Source organism: Protopterus annectens, chromosome 1.part1 (assembly GCF_019279795.1).
Source record: "Protopterus annectens isolate FY-2018-M chromosome 1.part1, PAN1.0, whole genome shotgun sequence".
NCBI classification, from domain to species: domain Eukaryota; kingdom Metazoa; phylum Chordata; order Ceratodontiformes; family Protopteridae; genus Protopterus; species Protopterus annectens.
Genome location: NC_056726.1, coordinates 951,592,611 through 951,600,927, shown reverse-complemented (window position 1 = coordinate 951,600,927; position 8,317 = coordinate 951,592,611).

Below are 8,317 nucleotides of genomic sequence, written 5' to 3'. Positions count from 1 at the left end.
GAAGTTGTGAATCTGTTTTTTCAGTTAATGCTTGTTAGAATTATTGAATAGCCAGTGAAAAATGGGGGTATCTCCAATTTGTTTTCAAACAATACAGCATTTAAATTGATTTATTTGTGTTGCATTGAATACTATCTAGCTGGAAGTTGTGGCTCTGTTTTTTCAGTTAATGCTTGTTAGAAGTCTTGAATAGCCAGTGACAAGTGGGGGTATCTGCAATTTATTTTCAAATAATACAGCATTTAAATTGATTTATTTGTGTTGCATTGAATACTATCAAGCTGGAAGTTGTGGCTCTGTTTTTCCAGTTAATGCTTGTTAGAATTCTTGAATAGCCAGTGATAAGTTGGCGTATCTGCTATTTAATTTCATATAATGCAGCATTTAAATTGCTTTATTTGTGTTGCATTGAATACTATCTAGTTGGAAGTTGTGGCTCTGTTTTTTCAGTTAATTCTTGTTAGAATTCTTGAATAGCCAGTGATAAGTGTTGGTATCTGCACTTTTTTCAAATAATACAGCATTCTAATTGATTTATTTGTGTTGCATTGGATACTATCTAGCTGGAAATTGTGGCTCTGTTTTTCAGTTAATTCTTTCTAGAATTCTTGAATAGCCAGTGATAAGTGGGGGTATCTGCACTTTTTTTTCAAATAATACAGTATTCAAATTGATTTATTTGTGCTGCATTGAATACTATCTAGTTGGACGTAGTGGCTCTGTTTTTTCAGTTAATGCCTGTTAGGATTCTTGAATTGCCAGTGATAAGTGAGGGTATCTGCACTTTTTTCAAACAATACAACATTTGAATTGATTTATTTGTGTTGCATTGAATACTATCTAGCTGGAAGGTGTGGCTCTGTTTTTTCAGTTAATTCTTGTTAGAATTCTTGAATAGCCAGTGATAAATGGCGGTGTCTGCACTTTTTTCACATAATACAGCATTTAAATTGATTTATTTGTGTTGCATTAAATACTATCTAGCTGGAAGTTGTGGCTCTTTTTTTTTCAGTTAATGCTTGTTAGAATTCTTGAATAGCCAGTGATAAGTGGGGGTGTAGTCTCTCCTTTGATAGTCACATTGCCACAGTAATCAGGATGTCCTTCTTACGTGGCACACCTCATCATAAAAGGGTTCTCCTCCAGGAAAAAAGAGGTCATTGTTCTCCTCTACTCGACACTCATTAAACCCATTATAGAGGGAGGGTGGCCTAATGGTTAAGGTGTTTGCCTTACAAACACAAGGTGCAGGGTTTGAGTCTCGCAAGGGATTACTGGCTAAGCTTAAAATGGCTCGCAAGGGCAGTTAGCTTAGTACTAACCTATGAACCTATGAACCTAAGAGTACAACGCCCCTTTTGGAATGTACCTCACAAGACATCTGCAGCAGCTGGAAAGACCACAGAAGTGCCTCACAAAGAGGATTACTGGCCTCAAACAAATGCCCTACACCGACCGCCTCAAAAAAATCCAGCTTTACTCTGTAGCATATCACCTTCTCCGAGGTGATCTCTGCCTAACATATAAAGCTATGTCAAACCCAGAGCTGTTGGACATGCTACACATAAAGAAATCCCAATCCCTCTGAGCTACATGCTCTAGGGACCTAAACCTTGTCACCACAGTAAACAGGACATGCTGGAGGGATAGATTCCTGTCCCAGAGACTTCCCATGCTCTGGAACAGGCTACCCATCTGTGTCAAGCAAAGTTTGCTCGACAGTGACACAGGAAAATAACTTTCCTGGGTGGTACAAGCCAGGGAACTTTGTTGGCTAGGCTTATGTAGGCCTTTGGGCCGACAGCCTAGTACCTACCTATGAACCTATGAACCTATGTAATATCTAAAATATAATTTGCAAGAGGGCTGGCAGAATGATTTCATCTGGTCACCTGACTCTAAGTTCTTGAAGTATCCCACTTTGAAGCTGAGACAGGAATTTAGCATAGATGGCTACAATATACATCTAAATGTTTATGGCAGTGCCTGGGGCTTCTCCTCTTTTTACTGAGCTAATAAACAAAGGCTTTTTTCCAGACTTAACGTCTCTGGTCTTATTCAGCACTGTGGGAGTGCCATTTCAATGGTTTAACAGCTCATTTACACTTCCCTTATTTTTCTTAAATTAAGCTAGCTGATAAATTTAATTTAGTTGCAATAATACATGTGCATTTCTTTTCATTCCAGCAGGGTGGACTGTTGATACATTTTAACATAAGCAAAGCTCACAAATACATTTTCAGCACAAGCATCTGTACAAATCAGTGTGATATACAAATGACACACAGTTCTAATACATTTGTAACACAAGCATATTGTATAAATCAGTTTGATATTCAAAGATCATATCATTCTTTACATAACTCCAGCTGGCTATGCTAGCACTTGCCCAGATCATCACAATGTACATAGTTCTGTGTGCTCGTTTTAAGTTAATAAGTTCTGGGGTGTGTTTCTTTTTTGTTCACTGGTTTTCATTACAACAAAAAGTCTTGTAACTTGTGGCATAGGTTCAATTAAAGATGTCAAGAAGCAACTGTATAAATCAGCCTGATAAATATTAGTGGACACATGCAACACAAAAGCTAGAAATAGACATTTTAAAAAAGCTGTTATATATAACAGTTGAGAATAATAACTTCTTATATTAATGCCTACACTGTATGTATTATTAAGGAGTATTAGGAAATGTTAATGGCCTCATAGGTATGGATAAAAAGGAAAGAATACTGAATTATATTAAGAAATTCAAATTGCAAATAGCAATGCCACAGGAGGCACACTTGGAAAGAAATGAGCATATGAATTTGATAGAGAAAGAATTTCAGGAGGGATATTCAACAGACTATCAGGGACAAAGAAAAGGGGAGTACCTCTACCAATTGATAGATGAATTCCAATAGTGATAGAAGAGGAAAAATATAATAATGGTAGATTTGTTGTAGTAAGGGGCTACTGGCAAGGGAGGATGATTACTCTGGTATGTATTTATATTGTATCTAAAACTGCTATTCCTGAGCTTAAGGAATTTTGGGAGAAATAATCAGCTATCAGAAGGGAATATTACATATAAGTGGGGACTGGAATTTGATTTGCAATAATGAGTATATCTGGGGGACCTAGAAGATAAATTATAACAAAAGAGGATTAATCTCTGAAGAAATTTATGAAAATATTTGGTATGGAAAAACATCAGTTCAGTATTAGGAACTCAGAGACAGATAATTTATATATTATTCCCCAAGGTACAATAACTGGGCTAGACTAGACAGAAATTATTTCACAGGAACATGTGTACTTAATTGAAAACTTTGGCACACATTCAATAACCATTTCAGATCATGCGCCAATAGAAACTAAAATAAAAATGCAGGGTAATGAAGTAAAAATGAGACACTGGCAATTCCCCACAAATCTGTTAAAAAGAGAGGATTTAAAGGAATGGGTAGTAGAAATTATTCTAAGTTATTATGTTATCACGGAAGATAGAATTTTCTTCAGAAATTATAACTAGTGAGTTGGATAAAATGAAAGTGGAGTATAAAAATAGGATAGAAATAAATGAAAAAGAGATCTGGTTAAGAATTAATAAGAATTATTTAAAGGGGCTGACAAAGGTTAAAGTATTACAAAAATAAAGGGACTCTCATAGAACAAGAAGAGACACAAATGCAGAGCGCTAAAGAGAAAATAAGGGATTATCTGAAAGATATGCATGAATTTAGAAAGATTGCTGTAAAACAACTATTTTTTTTGAAAATAACTCCAGAACACACAAAAAAAACTTTTAGCGCCATAACTTAGGCAACAGAAAGTAGAAAGGGTTGTTGCCAAGCTTACGGACCCCATAACAAAAAAAAATAAATAAATAACTAGAGATCCTGCGGAGGTATTAGAGGTATTTCAGAAAAGTTTATGAAAATTTGTATGAAGCAGAAAAGTGTGGAAATCAAATAAGAGCACAAATGGAAATATTATGGAAGACTTATGTATGCCAAGGTTAGAGGTAGATGAGGCTCAACAATTAACAGTGTATATAGGAGGAGATGAGGTAGAATAAAGACATACAATCAATCTGTAGGAAAGTCTTCAGGAATAGATACTATTCCTGAGGAAATTTGGAAGTTACAAGGAAAGAAATTGATAAAGATATGTAGGTTTTGTTTAACACTATTTTTAAAAGGGGAAGCACACACACATCATGGAAGAAAGCTGTGGAGGGGAGACGAACTTTTGACATCATTAATAGAACAATGATGATCCAGAGGGAAGCAGAGTATAAGAGAATGCCACTGTTGTTGATTGGCCTTGATGCAGAGAAAGCATTTAGCAGATTAAGCTTGGAATTCAAGAGTAGGGCAATGGAAGCATTTGTATTCCCTGATAAAATAAGGTTAATTAGGAGGATATATGAGGGATATGAGGCAAAATTAAATTGGGAGGTTCCTTTATGATAAGTTGTCTATGAAAAGAGGATCCAGGCAGGGTTGTTCTGTTTCCCCTTTGTTATTTGCATTATATTTAGAGCCATTTGCAGAGAAAATAAGGGACACAGAAGGTCAAGGATATAATTGGTATGGTAATTGAGAAAAGTTGGCTTTATTTAAGGTGATATTATTTTCTACCTCTTAAAACCAGAAAAGGACATTTCAATGTTGTGGAACATCTTGAGACAGTTTCATGTCTTTTTGGGATATATAATTTATGAAGCTAAAACAATAGCAATAGCTGCAAACTTTGCACCCACACATGAATTGGTCCAGCAATACCCATTTTATGGGGACACAATAAAATAAAGTATTTAGGAGTATGGATTAAAAGGATTCTGTTATGGTAGCTAAGGATATATGGGAAGAGGCTAAAAATATAATACAACGACTGAGAAACTGTAATTACTTGTTTATGGATAACAAGATACAAGAAGTGAAAATGCTTTAGTCACTTTAGATTTATGTAGAGGTCAGGCATATTTTTATCAATCAGAGGAGAAGTTGTGGACAGTAATTAATAAAGAGTCAAATGATTTTATTTGAGAGGGGGAAAAGGGCAAGGGTCCACTGGGATAAACTCAACCTCCCAATAGAACAAGTGTGATTACGATTATCCGATTTGAAAGGATATTTTAGAGCTACACAGTCAAAACTCATATGCATAACACAAGCAGAAAGCTATAATTCAAAGTGAAAAGGGATGGTGATGAAGCAGGGGGTAATTTCAAGAAATAAGAAGAGAGCAGGATTTTGTATGTAGATCCTTAAGGAGAATAACAACAGGCATACAGAATGTTATCCTCATAAAGTAGTAGTAAGTATTCTAAGAATTAAACCAGCACGAGAATGGACGAAGGAAATTTTGCCGACAGGAATGACTACAATTGGGGGTGTAGAGAATAGGCAAGAGGAATTTACTAGAGAAAATTGGAAATGGAGCCAAGATATTGGGAGCCAGTAACTAAAGAGGGAAAGGTAATAGAATGGGAAGAAGCCAAGAAGACATTTGAACTGGAGTCTGCCTTCCCTATCAGGGACTGATATCTGAGTATAGGCAAAGAGAAAGACATTGGGGAATCCTACGTGAAAGACCTACTCTGGTAGAGCTTTCAATTGAATCTAGAATGGAAGCTGCTGTTAAAGGATAATTAGTAGGGCATTTAAAATACTGCACGATAACTCTATACTCAGTCAGATTAGGTTAATAAAGACCGGGAAATTAAATGAATAAAAAAGCCACAGGGAAGCAATGGGAGGACATATGTATGGCTCCCAAATATGAAACAAAGTCTATACGATGTAGAATTTTTGCTTGGAAGTGTTTGCATAGGTATTTTATACTCCGAGCAGACTCCAAAGAATCTTTCTTCAGGTAGATGGCAAATGCTGGAAGTTTGGTGGAAAAAAAGAAGTAACTGGGAACACATGTTTTGGGAGTGTAATGCACTGACAGACATGAAAAATTACACACAGAATACTCTGTCAGAAATATTGGGTGAGCAAATGAGCGTAACTAAGAAAATTACTTTTTTTTTGAGCTGGGATACAAGGATTTAAGTTGTCAAGACATAGTAACACCTTGTTAAGTTTAATTATGGTGGCTGCCAAAAAGCAGTTGCTAGGAAAATGGAAATCAAAATATAAACCAACTGTATTTGAAGCATTAAACATTGTAACAGATAAAAAAAACTGGATGTGGGATCTTTAGAAAAAGGTAGGAACAAATTGCATAGAAAAAAATGGAAATTGTGGGAACAATACATTCAGAATAATGTTTTGGAGAAGGTGTGAGGTTTAAGGGTTGGCAGGAATTGATGGATTTATGTAATGTTGAATTGGCAATAAATGTACAAAAGAATATATGTGATGCATAGTGTTTGCAACTGTGACTATGTAAATATGGTTTATTTTCTTGTAAATAAATGTATGCTTGCTTCTGTCTTGTGGGATAATTCTGTAAAGGTGTTAAAAATTAAAGAAATATGGGTAGATCTGTACGCAACAGGAGGGGATACATGGGATGGACAGAGACAATCAAGGTAGACAAATGATGATGGCAAGGAGTGGCCAATGCACATAGGGTGGGTTGTGACACTCTAGAATGAGGAAACATCAGGTGGTTATATGGGTATCATGGTAGCACCTGACTGTCCCAAGGGATGTCAAGTTTGACTCAAAGGATGGTTCAGATGGGTAGGGTATTCAGTGACAAGGGCTACACCATGTTCTGACAGGGGTCTGCTGGTCAAATGCATCTGTTATTTGTTCCAGGATGGACATGATGGTGACTATCCAGCAAGCCACTGGGTTGTCAGTCTTCTGCCATGTTGGTGTTTGGGCTACAGTAGGTGATCAAACCAGAGTACCTACCTAGGAGAAGTTGCAATTTCTCTCACTGAGACCTCTCCGGCTCTCTCTCCTTTTGCAGCTACAGGGGCAGAGGGCCAGTTGTGGATGATGATCATGTGGTATCTGGACTTCATGACCTATGGGAAGGAGACATAATGAGAAGAATTACTTTACTGATAATGCCCTATAATTGACACAAAGAATATAGAACAGCACGCTAGGAAGATGCCATACTGATCACTGTGTGTTGTAAGGGTCTGTTGCCTTCTGCAGCAGCCAATACATTTAGCCTCCCACTCTGCCCATGTTGAAAGGCACATGGAACAAAACAGTCATTTACACAGGTGTAAATGACATGTAGATGTCACTGGAAACCTGCATTCCACTTGCACATGCTTTACTTAAACTGTGGCTTTAAAGTACAGGGTGCTGTTCTTCATCACAGTGCTGAGATAGTAATGTCCCTAGTCCCACCTCTAAATCATCTGTATACACCAAATAAGGGTTACTAAAATTTGTGGATGCTAGCACAAGCTCTGAGGTTGGTACCTCATTTAAATGATTATAAGCATTATCTACTTTGTGCACCATTTTACTTTTTGTAGCATTTTCCCTTTCATCAGATAAAAGTTACAAATCAAACAAAAGGTGTGCTTTTGTGGTAAAGTTGGGTATATATCATTCTAAGGGCTGCACTTGTGGAACATTAGGGTACAAACTTTCAGTAATACCCAGCTGACCCCATGAATACCATTAGTTTGTTGTCCAGGTATAGGCCATTTTTTACTGTATTTAATTTCTGTTTTTGAGACCTGACCAGACTTAATGCAAGCCCCAGTGTTGTCCACTGGATTTCAAACTGGCTTTCCAACACATCATAAATACTGAGAGCTGCTGGTTCACTCTCTGAAAGCAAAATTGTAGCTAGTGGAGTATTACCGACATCAGTGCTGAGCACTCTCATGTTTGACATTTATTTTACAAACATCTAAGCCAATATCTATGAAGTGTGGTTGACCAAGTTTGTTGACTGCAAGTTGGTCACTATTATCTGCTCATCCACTAAAAATAAACTTCTCCCAAAAAGCTTAAATATGTACAGTAGTGTTAAAAAGCTGTAGGATGACATTGGTGATCAAGAAGAGGAGGAGGAGTGTGAGGGCAGCACCAAGGATCAAATGGTGGAAATTGAAAAAGGGTAATTGTGAGGTGGAGTTCAGGGATGAGTTAAGACAGGCACTGGGTGGCAGTGAAGAGTTACCAAAGAGCTGGGTAACTACAACAGAGCTAGTAAGGGAGACGGCTAGAAAGGTGCCTGGTATCACTCGGGACAGAGGAAGGATGACAAGAAGACATGGTGGTGGAATGAGGAAGTACAGAAGAGTATATAGGCAAAGAAGAAGTGGGATTGTCAGAGAGATGAAGAAAGTAGACAGGAGTATAAGGAAATGAGGTGCATGGCAAAGAGAGAGGTGGCG